This window comes from Pagrus major, chromosome 18, assembly GCF_040436345.1.
Source record: "Pagrus major chromosome 18, Pma_NU_1.0".
In the NCBI taxonomy this organism is placed as follows: Eukaryota; Metazoa; Chordata; class Actinopteri; order Spariformes; family Sparidae; genus Pagrus; species Pagrus major.
The window spans coordinates 22,199,602-22,216,229 of record NC_133232.1 but is presented as its reverse complement, the minus strand read 5'-3'; positions in this window follow the sequence as shown (position 1 = coordinate 22,216,229).

Genomic DNA, 16,628 nt, shown 5'->3' with positions numbered 1-16,628 from the left:
ATTCACTCCAAGGTCGATTCTCTGCTGCTTTCGCCTTCAGTTAGATCGCCAATCGCGTTAAAGTGATGTAACACATAGCAACGATGTAGCATTGCACCATTGCACTCTTGGAAAAAGTCCAGAGAATAAAAATAATTATATCAGGCTATATGAGAGGGTGTTTCAGTGAGAGGGTTGAGACCACTCTCATGGAGCCAACAGGCGGTTAGCCTAGCCTAGCCTAGCGTAAAGACCGACACTGAGAGGAAGCGGCTAGATTGGTTACCTCCAAAGTCAAATATGAGCATGTTGAATGTTTGTTTGAGGACATGTTAGGGATTTAATATTTTGGAAAGTCTCAACATTTTAGCCTGGTGGCAATCGGCTAATGTTTTGTGGCTCCCGGTGTGGCCAGCAGGTATCCAGAAAACCGATATCTGGCCCAAGACTTCCCCTTTCATGCTCCAGTCATTGTTTACAGTCCCAGCGTAACAATCTAGCAGCTGTTACCCTTTTTTGAGGGAATTTAGTCATTTTAATGTCAGGGTTCACCTCCCTTTTAATTGTAAGACCCATGTCGCCTCCCCACATGCAAACCGAAGTCTCCCCCAACACCATTCTGCAGGGGCTCCCTCGCTGCATCCCAGGTTAAGTGCTGTTAAAGATGATTGAGATTGTTTTAAAGACATGCAAGCAAGCATTCTTTTTTTTTTTCTTACACCAGAATGAGAATTGGTGCAGCCAGACCTCTCTCCAGGGCTGACACAACTTGAGCTACAAATGCAAACCAGAACACACTTAAAACCAACATTTAGTCTCCTTGCCTGCAGATATCTGTTTATAGAGATTAGGTTAGCTTTTTCCCCTGTTTCCACTGTTTATGCTAAGCTAAATTAGCTCCATATTTAGTGTGAGAGTGGTATGAAGCTTCTTATCAAAGCTTTTTGGCAAATTTCTGGGAAAACACAACGTCCACAGTGCTCCCGCATGTTTAACCAACTTTTCACATTGAACCTTTTCAAAATTACACGAGTAACCCAAGGCAGAAATTACAATTACTCCTGTTTACTGTAACAGTTTGCTTTTGAAATTAGATTACATTTAATAAAATGACACTTTAAGCAATCACTTCAAGTTGTATAAATTACAGTGTCCTTCTTGAGCCCTCTTTTTGAAATTTTCCAATACGGTCCCCGCAGGAGAAAGTATTGATATAGTAATTTAATGAGTTAGTAAAAACTCATTAAATAAACATTAACGTGACAGGAGATCAAAGCACATTTTCACACACTTAGGTAATTTAGACTCCTCTCTCAGTATTCAAGTTGTTGCCAGTCCATTAGAAGCTCAGTGTATCAGAAGCAAAAGGCTCTGTCAGCACCTGACAGTGCATAGAGTCCCATCATCGTTGCAAAATACCAGGCTTTTACTACAACTCCTGCAACAAAGTTGAACAAGCTACAGGCCCAGACACTGCCTGAATAACAAGAATGAGAATTCATTCATTCACATCAGAAGTGAAGTGTGTTTCTGTGAGCGGGCGTGAGAGGAAGAGGATAAGAGTCTCTGGTTATTTGATGTTTCTATTCATAAATGACAGCAGTTACAAGATAATGGCGGCGCTTTTCAAATTTGACAAGCTTCTGAGCAAATAAATAAGTTGTACCGTCTGAAGGTGTGATTGTAAAAAAACAAAACCTGCTTGAGTCAAATGGAAAAGGACGTGCCCATCTCATTACTGCTGGGGGGGAAAAAAGCGTGTGTGTAGAGTAGATGAGCAGCGTAGCCCGTGTCTTTGAACAGGAAGTGATGTTCTTGTCACAGTCGCTCCTCTAGAACCTAATTAGAGCTTTAAAGGCAGAGCGGCTCTTTCTTGTCGTCCAGGTATGTAGTGTGGGTGTACCTCCAAACACCTCCGAGCAATCATCAAAAGTTCAGTCAAAGCTGCAATTTAAATTGCATTTCGACACTCCCTTTAATGACGCACTCTAGGTTACAGTGGATGACATGTGAAGTGCAAATGGCATGCGTGTTTTGCATACAAAGGAGCCGCTTATGAATCTCATGCACAAGCACACACGAAAGAAAAGAAAAGAATTTCTACATGTTTTTAAAATGTGCTACCTTATTCAAATATACTGACACTGCAAGGATGTCACTGATCTTTTAATGAGATATTTTAGCCTCTGCATGAATGTTGATGTTGCCTTATGCAAAAACGCCTTTGCTTTTGAATAAAGAATTAATGAGGTCCTGTTTTATGCCCACATTTTTAGTAAGTCAAAGGTGTTAAGTGGCTTTTAACCCAAAATAGAAGCTTTACAGTGTGAAAGAGGCATAAAGTCAGGTCATGGTAACACCGTACATGCCAGAAAATGTGCAGTTGATTTTCTCTCAGCCTCTGAATTGGTTGAGTTTGTACAGGGACATGGTGTTTTTGCTCTATAAAATGTTTACATCCAAATATTTATGTGTTCCCACGTTGTGCCGCCGACTGACTGGAATAAACAAAAAAAAAAAAAAAACTGCCCTGTTTGAAAAACACAGCCTGTCGTGTGGTCTCAGGCACACATTGTATCCATTGCCCTGGACAATATAATTTCACATCATCTCCAAGGTGAAATCCCTGCCAACATCACGGGAAACCCTGTGAAAGAGGCGGGAGGGTGCGGAGGGCTGAGTCGGGGCTGTGATAGAAACACTGCCTCTTTTAAATTCAGTGGAATTGCTGTTTCAAGTGGAGTCATCAGCATATTTTCAAACTCACTGTCATTTCCTTCATTGACCATAACGGCAAAAACACTTCATCTGCTCCGCCGCTTGACGGCCGCTATTCAACGGGGACCGGCTGAATAGAAGCGCCGAGCCTGCAGGAAGGCTTCGTCCAATCAGAGGACGCGGACAGGCGTACCCAGCCTGAGAGAGAGCCGGAGAGACATTCTTGTTCAGAAATTGCATTACAGGAATACGTGATATAACAATAGGAACGGGTCTGGCTAATGTATTCTCCCTAAATGTCAGAGAGGCATTCTTGGTTACCTCATGCAAAGTTGAGAGTGTAAAGAGTTTTGAAGAAATGAGGATTCGGCTGCTTCATGGGGTAAACTGCCTGCACATTAAAAATACATCCAGCTAACCTTACATACTGTGGACCGAACTGCACTCAGAAGGTGATAATGACGAGAGAGGAAAACTTCAAAGAAAGAATCCTTTAGGACAAATGTTTTACAGTGCCCAATTTATAGGCTTTTTCAATTGTCTGCGCATAACACCCATGTCTTATGTGGAAGGCTATATTTGAGCCATCTCCCTCAGCAATAGCTCAATTTAATAGAACAGTAACGGGATACTAGCCTCCAACACTGTTCAATTTGATTACGCAGTTCATGGGGACTGCGGACTTTGATAAAGGATTGATTTATTTTGCAGGGAGCTTGAAATAATAATCCTCTGCTAAACCTTCATGGCCTCCAGGCTCAAACTTTTAATAACGTTATGAGAGAGATGAGAATAGTGCATCACTCCAGGCCCGGCGCGGCTCCGCTCAGCCGTTCTGTACAATAGGCCCTTCCCGTAGCTGTTGGTGCCTCTGCATGATGGGTTGTTTGTTTTTGTTTGTTGGTAGGCTTCTAAGCCGTCCAGGAATTTGCCCTTGGGTTTATCTTAAAAGTCATATGTGCACTTATATAACCTGTGCCATGAATCAGAGCGGTGTGGTGTGTTTACAGAGACAGTAGTTCTTTGTTAGGGCTACAGAACCCTTATAATGGTGCTGGTGCTTGTTATTAAAAAGCAGGAGGAGAACAAAGAGGTTATAAGCTTCGCGGGCTGCAACCAAATGCAAAATTAAGAAAGGCTGGGATGAGGGCACATAAGGGAGATTGTGAAATAAACAGGCTGAAACTGCCTTGAACTGCCACTGGGGGCTCATAAAAACTGAATGGAGACTGTGCTTTGTGTGAATTATTTAAATCTGGAGGGCAAAGACCACAGATGCTGCATCCTCAATGAGTATTTGTGGAACATCACTGCTGACATGACAAGCAAATTACAGACGTGATCAGCAGAAACCAAGTCAAGTGTGGGTGATTTGAAGGTAAAAAGATGTTTAGATATATAAGTTAAAACTAATATGGTAGTGTATTTTCAGAAATTTTACGTATTTAAGGTATATTCACCAGCTAGTTCCTAACTCTGTCTATCGGCCACTACGTGCTGAGCAGGTAGTGTACAGTGAGTTTTTAGCAACACGTCCTCACACCTAAACGACTGAATAGGTTCTGTGTCGTATGCTCATAGTTTGGTTTGGTTTAGACATTAAAACTACTCGATTAGGTTTAGGAAAACACATTAAAATCACTACATTACTTCCTTAACTTTTCATTACCTATTTTGTTATGTTATGTCGGTGACGTCGTCATGTTAGTAAGCTAAAGGAACTCACCGTTGACTTCTGGGTTCACACTTGACACAAAAAGCAGTCTCCTGAATGAAAGTCCTATGCATGCTAACCCAACGTCCATCCAAGCCCTTCTCCCTTTACAGACTTTTTACTCTTATACTACTTTTCTTCACTCCCTCTAGCCGCTAGACATCGCCACGTAACAACAAATGTAAATATGGGTCGTAATAAGCTGCTTTCATTTTCATTTCCATACATGGTTGTTTTTCTGATTTGGACAGGCTCTTTTTAAGCCTTTTTACAAAATATGGCAGCCTGCTGTAGCCAGAAAACAACTGTATGAGAAGTGAACCAAGACAGTAAAGTTCTGTGTAAAACAATTATTTTCATTGTCATGTCATTTTGTTATTCTAAAAATAGCCACTTTTAACCTGCATTAACAGATTGTTGTCCTCTTGTGCCGGCAGAAACAAGCTGTGAACACAACACTGGCATATTATCAACACGCTAACGACAAGTTAATATGGCGAATGTGTTAGGGAATGTGTTAGCAAACAGTTGCTTATATTCACATCGAGGTCAATAACAGAACAACAAAATGGACTCTCCTTTTTTGCTCTGTTTTGGTCCCTTAAACTGTTAAATGCTCCACAACAGATTTAGCGACCAGCTAGTCGCTGCTGTTCATTTTCAGTGACTATTTAGAGCTTTTTTGCTGAAAGTTACCTGCAGCTTCTGTAAGTGACACTCATGAAAGCAGTGTACCAAAACAATTGTGAGTTGTAACACCAACACAATGAGCTGAGAGATGCTAATGTTTGGATGAGCTGAAGGGAACTGCAGAGTAGGGTGATAATTCTCTGAGGCTCTGTCAGTATGAGCGATCCCTCTCATTACACAGAGCCATTTGATCCGTTGTTAATATAAAAATATTTGTGATTGAATTAACTTCCGCAAGAGAGACTGTCAAATGTAATATGATAACCACAATACAAGAGGCATCGGTGTGCTGATGTTTTCATCTGACCAGTACTGAGCTATGAGATATCATATGTACATACTACCTCCCACATGTCATCATATCATTACATCGGGATGAGATAGGTGTCTGGCCTTAGCCGCTATCATCAGACCAAGATGTTATTATTTCACCAGCCGGCGCCCGTCTCCCACAGCCACAAAAGCTCATTACGATTGATAACTGATAGCATCGCTTAATCATGACTGGACAAAGGCCATGGCCATCCAAACAAGTCCCCCGATTGAATTAATGGTATTCATTAGGCCCCAATGAGAGCCTTTACAGATGCCGCGACCTTATCCTGCCACTTCATCTTCCTGGGGATTGACTGGGGTAAAATACAAGCTGAGGGAGGGAAAGAAAGAGAGAGGAGATTGAGATTATGGGAAGATGAGAGAATGAGCCCCTGGAGAAGAGGAGTGTAAAGTATGAGAGGTGTTCATTTCACTGCAGGTAGATTGACACATTCCCACTCAGGGGAATGGTGCCAGTGCAGATTGTCCCAGAGCAGATTACCATCAGCTTTGCAGTGACTTGGAGCATGCCTGGACTAATGGCCCTCCAATGCCACATTTCATCAAAAGTCTCCTGAAACATATGTGAACGACATTACAGAGAGGGGGGAAATCACCTCTTCCTCATTAATAGGACTAACCTGGGGCGTAATATCTGCTCTGGGACCCAAGACTTTGAGTTAGAGGACATCGTTCAGCTGCTACTTTAAAATCACCACAAGCATGAACGTGCCTGCCTGTACAATATGAATCATTTACAGCCGTGCTCTAACGGCTTGCTAACACACTGCTGTGCTCTCGGACTCCCCCAAGCAATCCTGAACTACTAGCTCAGGAATACACAATGATTTTGACCCCAGAGGTCCATGCAGAGAAGCGATGTTATGTAGTTAAGGCAGCATTGCACACAGTTCGCCCCACTGGGAGGGCTTAGTGTTAGGTCGGGGCTGACTGCACTCTTCTTCTCTCCCGATGGTGCTCTGGACCTGGTTTAGGCTCAGCAGGATAGGACAGACGCACGGCAAGTTCTTCAGTGGTCTTGTCACACATGTGCTTTGTGATCCCGGGAAATGGACTGAGACCTTCTGGGAGCTCAAGGTAAAAGGAAAGACATGTTACTCTGTTGGACAATTCACTCCCAGAAACATGAAATCTAAATAGTTCTACAAAGTCTAATATTTGCATCATAGCGGATTTTCACATTTCACCATTTCTCATATGCATTTCTCAGTTTTGTTACGTATACATGAACTGCACTTTCCACATCATTCAGATGTAGGTGCCACTTACATAAATGTTCCTTACCATGACAATGTAGCTGGGTAATGAGCCGCAATACTCGTGCAATATGTATGTGTAGGCCTGACTTTGTTTACTGCAACATCGCAGATGAGACAAACCTGGTAGTAAATAAGTAATCATGCAAGAAATGTTCATAAAACAAGACTAATCTATTAAAATGAAGGTTGAAACAAATGACGGATCAGTATCAAAGCAATGCATGGATGTGTGGTTCAAGGTTTGCAAATCGAAAGGAATGTAATGTCAAGGTGGATGTCAGCTGAAGAAAGGGAGAGAGTGAGCAAACACACATTCAGCTTCATAGCCCATAACACCCAGGTGAACTGAATCAGCTGACGACTGGTCCACATACTGGTACGTGTCCACGGGGGGCGTCGTTTGACTACTCTACTTAATGTGTCCATCCTAATATGATCGTTGTCAACACTTGGTGGTGGTGACATGTGGCAGACATGTTAAACTATGAATTACTGTTTCTAAAGTGCGATTTAATGTTTTGGCCTTCTGAAAAAGTGTAATGATCCACCCCCACAAAAAAAAAAAATCAAAAAATGAAATGATTCGATTTTAGTCGGATGAGGTTCTGAACAAAGAGAAGGCTTTTGGATCTGACAGGAATGAAGAGGATTGGATTTAAAACATTGATGCCTCTTTATGATCACAGATAGCAGTAAAACAAGTGAGGCAGCGGGGTGAGTAATCATTTATGACCAGCTTCATTAAAAGTCCCGTGGCTCTACACGTAGAGATACAAGCTAGGACCTCCTTAAATGAGTGCAGTGTGTCAGGTTAAAACAGTCCTGCTAAAAACCACCAAAACAACCTACAAACACCCACACACACTTGCTACCATCGCTGGCCACTGCAGAGATACACATGTCTCGTGAGTGAGGGTTAAATTGAATACATCTGCTCTTGCATTGTTGCACATTGTCCCCATGCACTAAACTGGGTTCATCGCACACATTTGAGGACCTGTCGTATATCTTTTATGTCTTGTCTGTCACCCTCTGTTAAAACAGTGTCACTCCGCTGCTGGCTTTGTTTAAATAATAATCCTTTGAAGTGAATACATTTCTTTTTTATTAAGCACTCAATGTTCAGAGCGTCACATATGAGAGCAGACAGGGAGCATGTGTGTTACAAACAAGTGCAAGTCTATTGAGTTTGTAAGTGCTCTGTAAAGAGTTTATATACTTACGAGTTAGGCTCACACTTTAATTTCAAGATTTAATACTTTTTGGGGACAAATTGCCCAACTGTTGTACATTGCAGTCATTCATCATTGTCAGCAGTCGGGTCTGTGCAGACAGCCCAGTTGCCAGAATAAAATATTGGCAGTTTACGTGTCTGCAAACCACAGATACGTTAAATTTGTAAGTGTCATACATACTATATTGACATTTCTAGTCATCATGTCAGCTTGTTCTCACTCGTAACGCCTCAAATACGGAAGTATTCTTTGAGTTTGACGCTGTAGATGCAACATCTTGGAGTGCCCCTATAATGTAGTAGTATAAAGAGTGAGAAAGTTTAAATAAGGGGCTGGTCGGGTTTGTCATTCAGGGCTTTCCCTCTGTTAACCAGTGTTTGTGTCCCTTTTGTGACCAAGATTGTAACGTATGTAAATAACGTAACTTAAGTCATGTACGTAACGTGAGTGATCAGGTACATTATGTGATGTGAGTTAAGTCATTCGTGTAACGAGACTGAATGTAGTTATTTTAACCCAAAGAATGATCTTTTCCTAAACCTACCCAAGATGTTTTTGAGCCTAAACCTCATCCACGACCGTTTCACAACATTAATAACATTTCAAAAGTCATAATCTGTCATACTATGTAAACCTAACTGTTAACTGTCTAACCTTGTATAACTTTGTATATTATGTATTATTACTAACTTGACCGTGGAGTCTTTATTTTGAAAGTCCAACTGGACGTTGCATGTTACGTATTATTGCTAACTCGAGTTCAGAGCCCTTCACGTGTAAAACTGACCCTGGAGGGGAAGGTAGAGCGTCACTGATTGAAGCTTAAAGCCCCCATCCAGTGTATTTTGGCATTTTTATTATATTTCAGATTCTTCTGAGTCCTTTCCTGACCAAGTTTATGGCCCACACTGTTCGTCAAATATTTTTTGACAAATAGCTTAATTTTGTGCTCAAAGTTACAAAATGTAAGCTGATTGACGATCCAGGTTTTTTCACAGCTGGGACTCTGAACTTTTTTGGTTTCAAAACACCACTGAGCAGCTTTCATAGGAATGAACGGAGCTCCGCCTCCAGTGATAAAACATCCTTGGATAGAAGCATCCCAAATTCCTTCCTTATTCACTCGCCACCACCAGATGTTGATAACACCTCATCACTTTGCGTGGCGGAATTTAGCGTTTTCACCCAGATCTTACTTTTAGATCAAAGCTGAGCCGAGCCGACGTGATAAAAACCTGTGTCTACTGCAGAGTCAATTCACCTGGGTCTAAATTCCAAGTTAACAGATCTTAGCAGGTTTAAGTGGGATTTTTGACCAGTGGAAAAGGGGTATTAGACAGGAAGCTATAAGCTAAACATATAGATAAACATATCCGCGGTTTGTAGAAACATACATTGCCAATATTCATTCTGGTGATTGGGTCGGTGCACAGTACTCCCCCTCTTAATACATATAGTTAACTAATGCATGTGTGGTAAACACACCATTTCTTTCATTTTCATCACAGCTCAGTGTGTAATTACACAGAGGGATGGCTATCAGACTAGCACTCATTGTGTAAAGCTTTAGTGGGTCATCTGCAGTGAGACAGAGAAGGAGAGAAAGTCCTGTATAAACCTTTCAGGGTATCACATTTGTAGGCAGCAGCAGGGAGTACGGAAGGGGAAATGAAAAAGTGTGTGAGCGCTGTGGAAGAGCTGCTAAATGTGTTTGTAATTATCCACCGAGTTGACAAAATGCTGTCATTAATAAATAAACATGCTTGGAAAAATTGCAGTCACCTGTGAGTGCCGTATTCTGGCATTTTATAGCTTACGTCTTTTTCCTCGCGCCCATGAAAGTTAATGAGTGAACCTGAAGAGCTCTGAAGTTCACCGGTCAAGCTACTTTTTTTTGCCCTCTTCTTTCTTCTCTCTCCCTTTTTCACCATCCGCCACTGCGACTGGCTGAGACAGCCGCGAATCATCCGTGAGCCTATTAATTAGTCCAATCACTGGCAAACAGGCCTGCGTTATCACTGCTGCACGACAGTCTTTCAGAGCTGAAATTAAACCATGCACACTACTGTTTCAGTGCCAAGGGGAGTAGAGATTTAGCTCCACTGGCTCCGTGCATGGATAAATCACCCGCACTAAGCAGCCTGTAGCACTGCCGTAGCAAAAAGAAAAAAAAGGAGAGGGCAAATAAAATGTGCTGCTGTTTATGACAAAAAGACCATTATATATGATGACAAACTAGTGATGAGCACTTTGGTTCAAAGAGAAACCGCTCGGCAGCTTCAAAAAGAGGGAACGTCTGTCAGAATAGGAGTGGAAAGACAAAAGAAAAGAGTGACTAGGAGAAAAAGAGAGGTGCCAAAAAGAGCTTCAGCAAACCAAGGTCTCCTTTTATTGAAGGAGAAAGATGAATGGCGAAAGATGTGAGATTTAAATGACAGAGAGAATGAAGGACAGCGAGCGGGAAAAGGCAGTGATTGGAAGTGTGTGCATCCATGTGTGTGTGTAAAAGGCATGCAAGTGTACGTGCACAGCTGTGTGCGTGCCCCAATGTTTCTGGCACCGACTTTGGATTGTGGGAGTTTCATGAAACTGTGTTTCCCAGCTTAGGCCCTGTTTACTCCCCTTAAAATGCAGATGTTGGTAATAAATCCTGCGTTTGCTCATTTATTTGGGGGGACTGCACCTTGCTTTATTAAACCCATCTATCACTCACGGCTCCTGAATCAATGGGATGCAGTGGAAAGCAGTGTCAGCACAGAGGCACGCAGGGAGAATACCAGCAGCCTGCATGAGTCGGAGGAGAGAGGAGCACTGAAGCAGGATCAAAGCATCTGTCACACATTGTGGATGCGTGGTGACAGAGGTCAGTTTCTTGAGAGCATTAATATAAAAAAACATACTCATAAGCTACTTTATGGGATCTGTGTGCCATCCACTTCAGTGTAGATGAGAAATGTAGTTCAAGCACTGTACACTAAAGAGGAAGAAGTATCAGGTGCACTATGTAAATACAGACCTAAATGCAGTCAGGTAATTAATTACACTCAATCTGCACTTAGTATTCAGATATGCAGTGTTATCCCGTATGGAGCTCATCTAGGGGAACCAGGGGTGAACTGCTTCAAACCGAGCCCATCTGGAGACTCCCTCCCTGGGATTCACTCTCCTGTGGTAGAGAGGGCCACATCAACCCCTTTTCCACAGCTGCCACATCCACCGCCCAGCCTGCCAGGCCTTGTTAAATAAGTCTGTCTCAGCCTGCGGACTCGAGCAAAAGGAATATGGAAGAGATCTGGCTCAGCAGAGGGAGATGAGAGAGTGAGGAGAGAAGAAAGTTGGAGAGCAAAGTGAGAGTGGGAGGGGATGAATGGGCGGGAGGGAAGATACCAGTCTGCAGTGAGAGGCGAGAGAAAGAGAGTTGCTATGCAAACGGACATCAAAGGCTCAAGATTGGTTCGTACTTTTTAAGTGTTGCTGCTAAACGGCTAACGGAGTGATGCAGCCTCCGCTTCGACTGGAGGGAAACGCTACCTGAGAGGCAGAATTTTCTCAAAGCTGTCAAGAAAGCCTCGCCGCATCATTCATCCTGAGCTGGGACGAGCTGTCAATCGCTTTAGTCTATGTTCAGTAATCTGTCAGTGACTTATGTGTCTGTCTAAATGAGTCTGTCTGTTTATTTATCCACAGAGTGTGGACAGAGACAATGAAGTGTATGCTTTTTCCAGGAAATGAGCACCAATTCCAGCAGACACAGAGCACTGTAAACATTCATTCGGATCATGTTTTTGGTCAACTGAAGAATGTAAGTCCAATATTTACTTATTATTATCGCTTATTTTTTTAAAGGAGATATGCTCATTTTACGGTTCATAATTTTATTTTGAGTTACTACTAGAATAGGTTACAAAACATCAGTTTCCTCATACTGTCCAGTGCTGCAGCCGTCCATTATCTCCTGTCTTTTTAAGGCCCCCCCTCCTGAATATCCAGTCTGCTCTGATTGGTAAGCTCACACACGCCTGAGCCAGCACCGCTAACAACAACAGAGCAGCTGTGCTAATTCGATTCTTACATGCAAAACTAGCTGCCAGGCATAAATTATGCAAATGTGTGACATGGTGATGTAGTGTGATGTCACAAAGTGACAGAATTAAACAGCGGGACTACTGACGAGGCGTTTCAGGAGCAGTGTTTTCTGTGGGAGAGAGGAGCTACTGTTGGTGCGGACCTTTTTAACTTTCAAAATCTTTTATGTGCAGAAGAACTTGAATTAAAATTGAGATTATATTTAATTGAAAGAAGAGCAAAGAACAGCACTGCCGGCTTTTCTTTGGCTTCTCTCTTAACTGGCTTTGGTAAGAGTTTGATTTACCAAACGGCTCCACAGCGCTCACCTACTGTCGTTCTGATCTGATATGGTTCAAGTTAGCCCATGTTAGACGGTGACAGACAGATGGTTCATCAAATCACCTGCCAAGTATTTTTTGGAAGCTCCTGCCCTTTTCCAAGTGGTTTCTAAGTGCAACTTCCCAAATGGTTCTGTATAGCAAACCATCTGGGGCGTCAAGGGAACAACATGTAGTGATTAGGCCCACAGTTGATATGAAAATATTGACTGGTGCAGCTTTAAGTCACAAACCTTGAGTCATTGGCTAACTTTACTAACTTAAGAATTGCTTCCGTCAGATCTTGACTTAATTTGTGTCATTTATAAAAAAAAAAAAAAGATCAATACAAATAAACAAGTTGGTGAAAGCAGGCTGTGCACAACTTGCTTGTGTAATTATTAGGCCAATTGCTTTGAAAGGACTTGGTCTCAGTTATGTAAAAACACTACTAACACAGCTGTAGGAACATGTTCAAATGCCATGTCAAGTCATTTAGTGGTTGGCATTCAGACCTGAAAGATCTGAGTCATGACTGGCGATTTGCCTATGAAGACACAAGACTTCAGCTCCGGCTCTCACACATCCAGTGGTTTAAAAGTGCATACACTGAAGTAGTGTGTTCAAGAGCAATTTTGAGGTACTTGCAGTTTACTTCACTACTTTCATTTTATGCTACTTCATACTTTCAGAGGGAAATATTACAGCTTTAATCCACTACAATTTTTACAGCAATTCAGCACTTGAGCATTTTGTCATTGGGTTATAACTACTTTAAAGTACCCCTTCAGCCTCACTGTGTAGAATGATGTATGTGCAGAGTTTGACACTAGAAGGCCAGACACACATAGACTTTACCTGAGTGTGGCACCCATGTATATTACGGTCTCTGAAGTACATTATTATTATTATTATTATTATTATTATTATTATTATTATTATTAAATTATTATCATCATTATTATTTATTTGCATATTGATATATTCTGGAAATTTTAGTAGTAGGTGTCATTTTAAAGGTGCAATATGTAAGAAATATTGCCACCTCTTCAATTCATGCTCCAAAAAGTAGGGAGCAGTGTATCACCTAAATAACCGCTAACTGTAGCTGCCATTTGCTAGTTAACTCAGCTAGCCGTACGGTAAGCGGTCTGGAATCGGAGCTCGGAGTGGTTTTACAAGGAAGGACAGGCCGCGGCTAGCCGGTTAGCATGATAACTTCAGCCGATATCTCTGCAATACAATAGAAAGAAGTCTTGGACATAGCGTCAACACTCTTATTTCTTCACATTCTGATCATTTTAGTACATTTTTACTACATATTGCAAATAATAAAGATTTTAATATCATGCAAAAACCATGTCAGACACACATTGTTGACAATTTTATACATGCGATCATTTGTATCAGATATTCTGTCAATGCAACTTGTAAACTGTGATTTTGTTGTTCTTTTCTGTACATGTGACATCTATTGCATGTCTGTCTGTCTTGGGAGAGGGATCCCTCCTCTGTGGCTCTTCCTGAGGTTTCTTCCATCTTCTTTTTTTCCCACAACATTGCAAGTTTTTCCTCACTCGAATCGAGGGTATAAGGACAGTAAGAGGATGTCGTTCACTGTACAGATTGTAAAGCCCATTGTGACAAGTGATTGTGATTTTGGGCTATATAAATAAATTGATTTGATTTGATTTGAGGAGGGGATCTTTACAGAGAAGGACTGAATACCTCATACAAGACTGCTCACATCAGAGTCAGGTGCACCTGACCTTTGTTAGCGAGAGGCAGAAAGTGTGGAGAAAACTTGGGAGGGGGAGTAAACAGACGAGTGCATCATCATCTATCAGAGCTAACAGGAAAACTCTAGGGCACGTCGCAGCAGCCTCACACACTCGGTCTGTCTGGGAGGCCTTGTCTGTGTTTATCGAAGGGTCAACACCCTCATGAGATGAGCTCACTGGAAGGTCAATGCACGCATCACTCCTGTGACTCTCATATAATCATCAATCACCATCCTCATTCAGGTCTATTGCTGTATAGTCAGGCAATTATGACAGCCTAATTGCAGGTAATGTCAGTGAAAGCCCAAAGTCAAACAGAGACATGCAACAAACTGAATACTGAATGTAGTCTGAACTCAACATGACAGCTTACAACGTGTTTCCTAATGGCTTTGTACAAGCATTTGGTAAATATTCAAACAAACAAGCCACTGTTATCTTATACTTCCACGTTAAACACTTATTCAGTTGCGTTCCGATACATTCAATAATGACGCTGTGAGTGATGCCGTCGAGTGCCTAAACAAACATTTTGAGAAAAGCGACAAAAGCCCTAATTTCTGGATTTCAAGCACTTCTATTGGGTGCGCCGGTCTTAAGGTGCCATGACGCTCATGCATAAATCATGCAATCATCATCAATGCATATTCAGAGAGGCTGTATCGCTCTGCTTCTCTATGGGAGATTAGAGGGAGCCCGGACGGTGACAAAACCCAGCTGATTGTAATGAGCTTTTTTTGTGGCTTCCTGCGCTGACAAAACAAGCCTAAATTAATCATGATACCACCCTCCTACTGCGGCAAGGAAGCTTTAAGCTTCCATCGCCACTCCCTTTCGTAAATTGGACCCTGAGACAGAAATTTCTATGATGCAGAGTGAATTAGGCTCGAAAAACGCTTTAATTTAAGTCATTCATAGCAAATGGGTGAAAGAATATGTTTTCAATAATTGGCTTGCCTTTATGAAACATGACTCAAATGCTTAGTCTGTTTGTTGCACCATCTGCAGTGAAAGACGTTAGATAAGTGAGAGGGACGAGGGATATACACAGAAGCAGAAATACACACTGAAACCTACAGCTGGCGTCAGAGGAAGCAAAATGTGAGTGTGTGTGAGAGTCGGTGCGTGCGTGCCCTGAAATGTGCAGAAAGAGATGTTATTTTTAGATTTTTTTGCACATCTTTTTTAGCCTGCATTGATTTTCCATCTCCCTCTGACAACTTAAGCTACTTCCATTACTTCAACATAAATGTTGGATTCTCTGCAGATAATTGGAAATTGCACCAAAGTAAATCTCACTTCTCAGGTAGAACTTAGAGTCATCGTTTGAATACTTGTTTGGCACATAATATTTTGTGTATTAAAATGAATGCAGTTACTGTTTGTTATCTCCGTCTTCCTCAGTTACAGCTGCGAGGCTAATTTCTGATCTCACATGCAGTTCACAGTGACAGACTACCACTTGAAATTCTTAGCAATTTTTGAAACAGTTCACAAAGAGGTAGGTGAAAGCAGGTTTTTACATTTCTAACGATGGGTCATCGATTTTGACAGCTGAAATTGTGCCAGCAGATTTTACTGGCTGCAGCTAATAAGCTACTCAAGTTAATGTTAGCTCTACATGATGGTTGAGAATTTTCTCTTGTTGACTTGTTTTTAACACCTGTTTATGGGGTCTTAAATTCCCCATGGTCACATATATGATATCCTGCTAAAACACTGGAGCTAAAGCTACATGCCCCAGACAGTAACCAGCATCCTCACCATTTGATGATCCATGTAGAAGACGCAGAAATAACAAAAAAAAGATTGTCAGTGTATTGTAGTTTTGAGCTAATTAGTTAGTATCAAAAGTAGTAGTGTGTTGGCTGTTCAGCACAGATTATCTGGAAAAGTGTAGTGTTTAATCATCCAGTCTAAGGCTAGCTAGTATACTACTGTTGCCAGAAACTTAAAATCTCACCTCCAGTTCTTGCTGAAGAACACAAAACCCGTGTTGAGCATGTCTCCCCACTCATCCAACCAACCTTTCTGCTTTTGTGTCTTTTTTACTGCAACACATTGCTACAGCAAGTTGTAGCACCACCCTAATCTCCATTTTGTTTACGTATGCTTCCCCATGAGATCACGTGTGAGGGATCACGTGTGAGCCTAGCTTCAGTCCGCTGGGCCATGAAGACAGAGTGCTGAAGCCCCGTCCCCACTGCTGTGTAGAGGGGTGTTTGCTGTTTATTCAAAATTTATTCACTTTGAACGTGTCCAAATTTCACAAAATTCGACACTGCACTTCCTTGGGTCCTCAGCAACAAACCTGCCAAATTTTAAGTAGATGAGACGAACAGTTCTCGAGATATGTGAATTACAGACAGACAGACAGATTCCTTGCTTTGTAGTTAGATAGAGTAAGAAAATTTAGGGTCACACTCTTGATTCATTCTAAAATGACTCTATTTAGAGGGTAAGATAGAGGTTATGCTGTATTGTTCTTGACTGTAAATCTGTTCTGTATTTTCAAGCATTATGTTTCACTT